This window comes from Phascolarctos cinereus, unplaced genomic scaffold (genome assembly GCF_003287225.1).
Source record: "Phascolarctos cinereus isolate Bilbo 61053 unplaced genomic scaffold, phaCin_HiC Scaffold_2;HRSCAF=192, whole genome shotgun sequence".
Lineage (NCBI taxonomy): Eukaryota > Metazoa > Chordata > Mammalia > Diprotodontia > Phascolarctidae > Phascolarctos > Phascolarctos cinereus.
Window position 1 is genome coordinate 13,631,008 of NW_027555625.1, and position 11,466 is coordinate 13,642,473.

Genomic DNA, 11,466 nt, shown 5'->3' on the forward strand with positions numbered 1-11,466 from the left:
GCAAGTCACTAAATTGCTAAAATAAGATAATAATCAAAATACTAACACTCAGCAAAGTATAAATTTCTATAAAAATGTTAGCTTATTATTAAGCTAAGTGGTACAATGGGCAAGAATGCTGGGGCTGGAGTCAGAAAGATGTGAGTTCCAGTCCAACCTCAGATATTAACTAGCTGTGTGACTTTGAATAAGTCCCTTGTGTCTGCCTCAGTTCCCCCATCTGTAAAATTGGGGTAGTAGCACTTAGTTCTCTGGGTTGCAATGATTAAATGAGACAATATTTATGAAGTGTTTTGAAATCTTAAAATACTATAAAAATGTTATTACTGTTGTTATTATTAAATAATTAACTAAAAATGTATATATAAACATGAGTGTTCCTACATATACTCACACACTTATGTTTCTAGCACTTGCAACTAATTTCCTCAGTTTAGGGCATCACAGGGAGGGATATCCTCTAACAATGCAAATCTGCAACTTCTTGGCAATTTCTATTCTCACCAAATTCCCTGATAAACAGTGAGAGGATAAAATATTTCACCAGAGTGAAGTAGCAACTCTTTCTCCAAGGCATAACTTGAACCTGGGTTTTATTCACTCTGAGGACAGCAAGCTCTCTATCTGCTACAACACAGATTATTACAGCAGGTACAGAAAAAATCTGTAATTTTCTTGGTTAGAGAAAAGGAGAAAAGGGGAAGAGAGGAAGAGGGAGGGAGGAAGAGAGATAGAGACAGAGAGATAGATAAGCTTGTTACTTGACTACGGTCAAATGTCTAGTAAATATCCAAGGCAAGATTAGAACCCTGGTAGACCTGAATCTAAGCCCAGCACTCTATCCTGCATAACATGCTGCTTTGATTATATAGATTACGCTATTATGGTGATTCAAAAGCAATTATTTTTGCTTTATTATTTTTAACATCAACTAGTTTCATTCTGAAGCAGTTCAAAATGTGATATCTCACTATAATCTTGGGGGTTTCCACTTAAACATATTTAAAATCTAGCCCTAACTATAGGAGTTAATGTAAATGAATTCACTTTTTTTTATTAAAGCAAAGCTTTGCTCTTCTTTCAGAGAAGGTTGTTGGCCATAGTCTGGGTGTTAATCCTCCTGCTAAATTGTTATTCTGAGCCATCATGAAGTGAAAGGTGTAAATAATTTAGAGGCAATTCTCCACATCCTTATATGCCCCCCAACCCCATGCATTAAAATTAAAAATCCGTGGCACACAAAACCTCCTGAGATGTCCTGTATATTCATTGTGTTTGGTTCTGTTTGAAACCCTATACACCAGTGCATATTAACTCATATAAAACTTACCATCTTGGAGAATTGCCCAGAGGATGCCAAGAACTTGAAGGCCTTGCCCTGGATTAAACAATTGGTATGTGACAGAAGCAGGGAACAGTCAGGGAAGGAATGCTAGATGTCTTCTAATAGGGGAAGGAATATCTCATAAAAAAGGCTTGAATTGATTTTACTTTAATATAGATTAGGGTGAACTAGAAGTATTGGGGGGACAGAGGGAAGGAATCTGTTGGGAAACAGAGGCAGGTAATAAACATTCTATAGCAACTGCTGCATGCCACACAGTGTGCTAAGCACTTAACCAATATCATTTAATATTTGCAACAAATCCCTTCTCCACTACACTCTTCACCTTCTTCCCTTCTCCTGTCCTCTCCTCTCCTCTCCTCTCCTCTTCTCTCCTCTCTTCTTTTTTTTCCTTTTTCCCACTATGTAAAAAGGTATAAGCCAGGTCTGTACTAACAACAATAGCATTACGAAGAGAAATTATAGGAAGCCCATTTGGTTGAATGTTGCAGGAAGTTAACAATTTCTATTTTACTGGTCTGGTCCCATGGAGCAAAGGACTAAACTTTTTTTAGAACGCTCTATAAAAGGCAATTTCAAAATTTCAATACTAAGCTACCAGTAAAACACAGAAAATTTAAGGGATATGGTAGGTGCCAACACTATACCCTTTGCTACTTTCTGTTTGTGGTAGAATTCATAGAGCGCTACTTTTGGAAGCTACGAGGTTTGGGTTCAAATTGTTATTTTGGAAGGAAGGAAGGAAACAAGCATTTTTTAAGTTCCTGATATGTGCCAGGCACTGCGTTAAATGTTTTACAGATGTCTCCTTTATTTTCACAAAGCCCGGAGAGGTAGGTGCTATTATTATAATACACATTTTAGGAAACTGAGGCAATCAAAAGATAAGTGTCTTGCACATTGCCACATAGTTATTGTGTGAGGCTGGATTTGAGCTCAGGTCTTCGATACCTGAGGCCCAGTATTTTAGGTACTATACAACCTAGCTGCCTTTTCAGTTCTACTTCTTTCTTTTATAAAATCAGTGCTTAGATTATAGCATTTTGAAGGTTTTTTGGTTCGGTATATTCCCAGAGGCTTGAACTGAGTTCTATGGATGGAAGTTAAAGAGAAACAAAGAAATGAAGGAAAAAGTAAACAGCTACAAAACTAATAGGAACCTAGGCTACATTAAGAAAGGCATAGTTTCCACAACTAGGAATCATATAGTCCTACTGTATTTCCTTTTTCGAGGGTTCACCTGAATGACTGTGTTCCATCTTGTGCACTATATTTTAGGAAGAGAGTTGTTAAACTAGAGAACACTGACAGCTGGTTGATCAGGAGAGTATAGGTGATCAAGATTGTGCTAGACAGTATGCTGGGAGAGGAGGTAGCAACAGTCAAAATGCACATGTAACATAAATAAAATAATTTTAATAAATATAAAATGGAAAAAGAGCTGAAGGAGAGACACACAAATGAAGCAGGATTGTTACTACTACATACATAGATATGGATATATAGAGAGAAAGAATTCAGAGTTCTTGTGTGTGTGTAAAAATACATATTTATATACATAAAGACTCACATATAGGTATGTATGTATGTATATAGAAATGTAAATACATATTTATGTACCTTTCTTTGAAAAAAACAAATCGTACATAATGAAAGCTCATTGCTTCTTATATTAATTTTTTTTTTTTTTATTGGATAGAGCATTGGGCCTGGAGTCAAGAAGACCTGAGCTCAAACCTGGCCTCAGACACTTACTGACTGTATGACCTTAGGCAGTCATTTTACCCTATCTCCCTCAGTTACTCATCTGTAAAATGTGCTGGAGAAGGAAATGCCAAATCCTTTCATGTTTTTTTTGCCAAGAAAACCCCAAATAGTAGAATCAAACACAACAGAACAGCAACAAAAACATCTAGGAAGTTTGTTTCTTTCCCCCGAAATCAAACTTGCCTTTATTATGTTGTAAGCCTCATCTTTGGCTGCTGGTGCTCTTCTCTAGATCCGGATAGAATCAGTCTTTTTTAAAAAATATTTCTGGTGTTATATTTAATTGTATTTTTTTAAAATTTTGTGTTCCAAATTCTCTCCCTTTCTCCTTCCTTCTCCCCTCATTGAGAAGAAAAGAAATTTGACAGAGGTTTTATATGTGCAATCTTAGGAAGCATATTTGCATCTTACTTATGTTGTGAAAGAAAACACAGACAAGAATTTTATTTAAAAAAAATATGCTTCTATTTGTGTTCAGCCTCCATCAGTTCTTTTTCTGGAGACTAATAGCATTTTTTATCATTACTCCTTTGAATTTGTCTTAAACTATTGTATTCCTGAGAATAGCTAAATCATTTACAATTGAGCATCATGCAATATTGATGTTACTATGTAAAAAATGTTCTCCTAGTTCTACTCACTTCACTTTGCATCAGTTCCTGCAAATATTTCCAGGTTTTTTTTTTCCCTGAAACCTGCATGTTCATCATTTCTCGTAGCACGATAGTAATCCATCACAATCATAGACCACAACTTGGTCAGCCATTCCTGTATCATGGACATCCCCTCAATTTCCAATTCTTTACCACCAGTAAAAGAGATGCTATAAATATTTCTCTACAAAAAGATTCTTTTCCTTTTCCTTTTTTTAAATCTCTTTGGGATAGAAACTTAATGGTGCTCAAATCCAATTATGTAAACATCCTAATTCAAATTCCCCATGAATATTTGAAAAAAAGCTGCCATATCTCCCTCCCACTCCCATGTTCAGCCTTCTCTTCTCCCTGCAAACCATATCCACTTTTTCCAAATGCTTCTTATAAAGCTTCTACTCAAGATCCTTAACCATGCTGGTCGTCCTCTTCTGAACAGTCTCCAGATCATTGAAGATCTTTTAAACTTCCCACAAAGAAATCATGCCTCTTTGGTGAATTGGTTTTTGCTTTATTATCTATTAGTCGCTAAGTTCCCTATGTGTCTTGGGGTCTCTGGTATTGATCCTAGCCTTTAAAAGATGGGGGAGGGGGGGAGAAGTCAACTTCCATTGGGATTCTTCAAGCAAAGGATGGATTCTGTTTCTACTGCATGTTTTTCTTTTCAGTATTCTTTTCAGGTATGGGTTAGACCAATTGGTCTCTAATATTCCTTCCAAGCCCAAGTTCTGTGATTCTGTATAACTATTACAGGTAGTCTTTGAAATTAGGATTTTCTGATGCCTTGTCCAATGTTTTATGTAATATACTATGCTGCCTTTACTGATGCAGTCAATTAATTAATAAGCATTTATTAAGCACTTACTACTTGTCAGACATTGTGCTAATTTCTGAGGTTAAAAGAAAAAAAAAGGACAAACCCTGCCTTCTAAGAGTTCACATTGTAATGAGGGATGTAATTTGGTATTTATAGAATCTATAAAAGGGGAAAGTAAAAGGGGAAGGATGTTTGGAAGAAAGGAGAGTTTGGAGGAAAAATGATGAGGGATTTTTTGGGACATGTTGGATTTCATCTGCCTATAGAACATCTACTTTTGATGTTGAAGAGACAGTTGGAAAGGTGAGATTAGAGGTCAGAGGAAAGGTTATGACTGAATAAATACATATGAAAATCATCTTCATAGAGATGTCAACTGAATCAATGGGAGCTAATGAGCACATGAATTTAATTGTATAGAAAGGTGAAGAGAAAACAGTCCAGGACACACTGTTGGGTGACCATCAAAGTTAATAGGGGTGATATGAAGAAAGAAAAGGAAGAGGAACTGAAGAGTAATTAGACATGCAGGAGAATAAATAGAAGGGAAATATATTACCCAACCTGGAGAAGACAGAGTATCAAAACATTTTGAAAAGGGGATGGTTTCAGGAAAATTTAACTACATTTGTTTTGAGTGTGTTGAGATTGAGATGCCTATGAAAGTCCACTCCTAGGTATTGGATGTGAAATCAGGCATGTAGAGCTGGAGCTCCAGGCAAACACTTGGTTTAGATATTTATATAGACTTGGGAGTCATTGGCACAAGTATAATGATTGTACAAATGAGAGCTGATGAGAGCACCAAGCAAGATAATATAGAGGGAAAAGGCAAGAAAAGGTAGAACAGAGCCTTTGATGATACCTAATGTCAGTGGGCATGACATGGGTGAAAAAGCAGCAAGGGATATTGAAAAGGAGGGATCACATAGTTAGCAGAACCAGGACAGAGAAATATCATGAGAATCTAGAAAGTAAAACATCCGGGATGAAAACATAATCAAAATATCATGAGCTTCCCAAAGGAGAAGGATGAGGATAGGGAAAGGCCATTAGGTTTGGCAATTAGGAAATCATCAGTAATTTTAGAAAAAACAATTTTAATTGGACAGTGAGTTCAGAAGCCAGATGGCAGAGAACTTAGAAGACAGAAAATATAGATGCCGTATGTAGATGGCTTTTTTAAGGACTTTAGCCATGATAAAGAAAGAAATAGGATGATAGCTAATGGGAATACTAGATATATCAAGATAGAAAACATAAGTAGATGTAATATCTCAAAATTAGGATACTTAATAACAAATTTATTTAGCAGCATCATTTTTTGCTGTCTGCTACCAACTAAAAATATGTAACACTTTTCAAGAACACTTTATTTCAGAATGTGAACTATTCAGCCTCATTCCTTATCCCCCACCTGAAACTCATTTAAACAGCCAAAAAGAAATATGTTAAGTTTGAAGTATTTTTTTTAATGCTAGCACACAACAAAAAGGAATCCAATGCTGGCTGTACTAAGTATGAATTAACCTAGAAATTATTTAAATTAAATGAAATTCATTCATAATTTCAGGTGAAAACTGTAGCTGTCTGTGCAATTTGCCTTAAAGTCTGGAGATGGCCTCTGGAGAGGACCTGTTTAAGTCATATCATTAGGCCATGAACAGACACTGCGGCCTCTGCATGGTCAAGAAGTGTTTAGTGAATGCTTTGGGGATTTCGTGATTGATTGATGATATCCATCTTATGCAGACTCTATCGAATCAATACATGGTCTCCATGACCTCTTATGTAAAGGCATTCTCTGTTTTGCTTCTGGCTGCTATATTCCTTTGCATCTATATCAGAGTGATACAACATAGGGGAATACAAATACCAAATTTTTCTGCTGCTTACCCGAACTTTATTCCAAGCCTTATGTCCAAGAATTTAAGATATTTATATTGATTTAATTTTTAGTATAGCTTAATGTAATTAATATTATATAATATAATTACATAGATTCTTACATATTTTAGAATTAACAAATTCATATAGCTTTTTGGATATTTTTGAAATAAACAGACAATTTCACTTTTACTATAAAAGCTTTAAGTACATCATCCCTTTCAGAATGACAAGAGCAATTATACTGAACTTTTTTACTATGATTCCTCAATTTTCCAACTTTAATGAAGCTGCCTCCAAAATGTTTTGATGATAGCTAACATTTATATAGTGCTTTACAGGCAGATTTCTCATATATCACTGGTGTATGTATGCAGAAGCTGAGACAAATATTAAATAATTTGCCTGCGTTCACAAGAGTAGTTAATGTATGAACTCAGGACTTTCTAACTCTGGGTGCAGCAGTCTCTCCACTCTGACATCGAGATGCTCATTCCAGTCCATTTTAGTCTCCTCATCAACACACTGTTTGCAACAAGTCCCAGTAAACCCAGAGCTCATGTGTGCTTTCATATAGTCCTTTCATAGTCCTACTACAAGAAGAACTCCTCAAAAATACAGACAGTGCATATCTAAAGTAAACAATGAATAAAGAAATAAGAAAACAATCAGTACCAATAATGTAGGAATTAAGGTCTTATCACTGAACAAAAGGTAGGGAAAAGTTTCTCCTCTGAGACTCATGCTGTGTTGTAGTGAGAGCATAGAAAACATTCCTCTCATGCACGCTGATCTAGACTCACCATTGTTCTTCTTTACTGAGTTCATTAAAATACACACATATACATATTCTAGAAGGAATTCTCATTTCTTTATAAAAGCATCTCTTGTTGATCTTCATTTATTTCACTTGCTTATGGCTTTGGACTGATTTATAAAGTACTCAAAGCCATCTTGGAAGAGTTGATGAATTCCTAAAGAAGGTTATTTTTACTTCCATTCTGAGCCAGAGGTTAACATCTACTACAAGTTGGATTCATATTTATATTTCTGAGACATTTAGAGGTTCTCCAGATGACTACATGAAAAAGTCTGTAATACATGTTAGTGTGTGTGTGTGTGTGTGTGTTACATGTAAAGGAGAATTAATTGAACAAATAGGGGTAGGGGGAAGCAGATAATGGAGAGCTGGTAACCAGAGTGGAAACAATGGCCAGTGATTTTATGATAGCCAGGAGCAGGAGGGGCTTCCTTCTTAGTTTTCAGAAAGGGTACATTTGATATGGATTTTATCTCATTCACATGTGATGCAGTCAGCAATGCAGAGCCTCACCTCTAATGGTCTTGCCTCTGGAATTGGGAGTTCAATATTTGTTTGTTTTTTTCTTTTTTTCTTTTTGTTTCTAGCTTCAAATGCTATGTAAGAAAGAAATATGTTTATCTCTTTCAGTGTAGAAATCACATCCGCTTCTGCTTAAAATCCCTATCTCTGCTCTGCCTTAACTTTCTCCTTGCCACTTCTCTCCTTTCCTTTCCCCCTTCTCCATTCCTCTCTTCACCTTCTTCCCTTCCCTTTCTCCTCTCTGCCCCTCTCTCCAATTACCCTTCACTTAATTTTAAACATAATCAAGCAACCTTTCATGTCCTATTTTCTTGCAGTGAATATTGTTGTTCATCCTTTCTTCTCAGAGAGGACTGTGATATTGGGGAAGTGATGCCATGCCATGCAAGTGAATTGGATTTCAATGAGGGAAGGCTATGCAAAGTCACCAGCCTCATTTTCTACTCCACAGCCATCTGGGTCCAGTGGCCAGATATAGATCCAATGAATTATTTGACATTCTGCCCTCTGTACCACAAGTGCACAATCTTAAAAAAATTAATTTCTCAAGAGTCAAGTGTATTTTAAAGCCAGAGCTTTATGAGAAATACAGTCCCTTCTTATAGTCATACTTTCCATTACTCTTAAATACCTAAGAGAAATAAAAATAAAAGAAGATTTTATAATAACAATAACAATTTCTCATTTAAATCTAATTTAGCTTACAAATGTTTACCTCACAGTGACCCTGTGAGGTAGATGAAATTAATATAATTGCCTCATTATTAGCAGTTGAAGAAAGAGAGTCAAAGAATTTAAATTACTTGTCTAAGACAAAACAAGTAGTGTGTTTGGGGGTTGAAATTTGAATGTGTTTTTTTATATCACGTACAGGGTTCTGTCTACTCTACCATGATAGAACTGAGCCCTCTTCTCTAAAAAAAGTAATTATTCTTCTGTAATTTGGGACTATAAGAATAGTCTTCATAGCTGCTGCTTTTAAGCACTCTGTAATATGGTACCAGTCTAGCATTTCAGCCCTTTGTACTCTCTGTGCTTACAAATATTATGAATTCTATCCAATATGAATCATTTATTGTTCACCATTTTTTTTTCATCTCAGTCAATTCTAATACCATGAGTCTGCTGCATTGCAAGAAAAGAAAACCAGTTAAATAAAACTGACTCTTATTGCTACCACATTTGACAGGGTATATAACCTTTCCTAACAATTTTCTACCATGTCTTCACCTACAGGAAAGAAAATATGTTCCTTCTCTGAATTTGTCTCCTCTGAGCCCTATTATATTTATTTGATAGTTCAGTCTTTCCCTGCCCCTACTGGATTAGAAGTTCAGGGAACACAAGAAGCATACCATTTTTCATCCCAGTATTCCCAGCACTAAGGGACTTACACTTAGTAGATGCTTAATAAACATCTGTTAAATGGAGTGTAATTGATTCACCATTTCTGGAGAAAGTCTAGGATCCTAATAATAAATCTGGGAAAAGGCTAGTGAGAAAATCTCTTTAAGGATTTGTTCCCCTGTTCTCTTGGATTATGTCCAATTCTGCTTGTTTATGCTTCTGTTAATTACTGCAAACTGGCTGGAAAGGTGAAGATCTCTGCCTAGCTGAAAGAGCCTGGGGACATATATAATAAGGGAGGAAAATCATCTATCCTGTACTACTCTGAGCTATTTTATATGCCCTAGTGGTACTTAGTATAATTCCATGATTCAATTAAAATGTTGTTTTCTACCTACAAAGTTATATACGTATATGTGTGTGTGTATGCCTACATAGAGATATGTTGATATATACAGACATCGATATATAACTATATATCTATATATAAATAATTAAATAAAAATAAAATAGATGCCATTTTAAGAGATACATTATGCAAAGTTCTTCTGAAAGCATAGAACCACAAAATAATATTAGAATGTAGCTCTGAAAAAAGAAAATCAGGTAGAATTCTTGCGTGAGTAAACGGTGTATTTAAAATGCACATGTAAGCTTTATTGACCTCCCATTATTCAGGAAATGGGTAGACTCTCAGTAAGGTAATAGAGAAGGAAGTCAAAATGTCAGTAACAACAGAGACATAACTTGGGTGGGATAAATAATGCCATTTCCCGAGGGCAATATTAAGAGGTCTACCACAACTGTTTCTACCTAGAAGCAAGAAAGCTTAGCAACTGACAAGGAGGTAACATAGTATGAAGAAAAGACAGTGGCTCCAAAGACACAGAATCTAGGTATGAATCCCACCTCTGGAGATTCCAACACGTATCATCTTAAGGCGGTGTATTTATCCACACCGTAATATCAGTTTTCCACCTATGTAAGATAACAGCATTGGAGGAGATAATCTCCAAGGCCTCTTCTAACTTTGCATATCATTCTCTTAATTAATTTTTGGAGGAGGAGTCTGGACTTGTGCTTTAATTGGTGCAGACAGCCCCATTAGGGGAAATTTTCCCCATTAATGTCTATTGGATATTGGTTTACAATTTACAGTTTAATAACAAACATATATCAAATGCACCTGATTCTGATACAAGTTGGGGCAGCTAAGATGAACACTAGATATAGCACCTTTCTCCCAGGATGGTTGGTAAGATTCAAATTCTGTGGTTGCTATATAAGTGCTGTTTGCTGTTGTTGTTACCCAATATATCATACTGGCTTTCAGTCCCTAGTTACTAAGAATAATCACGCAAACTAGGAAGCTGCCAGTGAGACTTCCTCTCTGGCTTTAAGCAGTACCCAGCACAAAAAGAAAAAAAAAACATTTTCTTCATATTTTTTGTTCCAGCCTTGGCTCCTTATATTGGCTTTGTTAGCTCCTTGAAGGAAAGACCTGTTTAAATCTTGACTTCTTTTTCAACAGGACCTCGTAGAGATAATGTCACATAGTAGGCACTTAAATGTATGTTGGTTGTTTGATTGTCTTAGGAACAAAACTAACGTCCTAGTTGAAGTTCCACATACATGAAAAATCACTCCTAAAACTTCAAAGACTTTAGTTTGGGATGCAAGGTTCCCATTCCGCCTAAATACCTGGCTTTAGAAAATGGCATAATGAAATGAACACTAGCTAAGGAATCAAACAACCTATGCTCAAATCCCAATACTTCCTATTTATGTGATCCTGGACAAGTCATTTAACATCCGCAGAGTACAATTTTTTCATCTGTAAAATGAGGTACAAGCGTTAAGGTCATCTAGAGATCTCTGAGTTCATAGATCTAGACATCTGTAAGCTCTTTTCCTCTGTCCCATATGTATGTCATCATAATTCTGCAATGAAAAGTTGACATTTCATGATCTAACAAAAGACATTCCTTATTCAAAGACTAAGTGGAAGTTGACTTTGTTTCCTCGAATTTGAGAAGATCCTAGGACACTCAGGGAGCATGGTTACATGATGCATTCTAATTTATGTTTTTAAATTCTCATGACATACAGATATGTAGATTGTAGACTGCTTTAAGAAATTGACATTGAATGATGAAACCAACACTCCAATTTCAGGCTCTTTATAGATGTGGAGGTCAGAAATTTTTAGGTTCAAGTTTAGTAGAAAGAAATGGTTTAATCATTGGTCTCTGAATTAGCTAGAAAGATACAATCTGTGTCCTGATTCAGCAAACCAGGTATGTGTCGT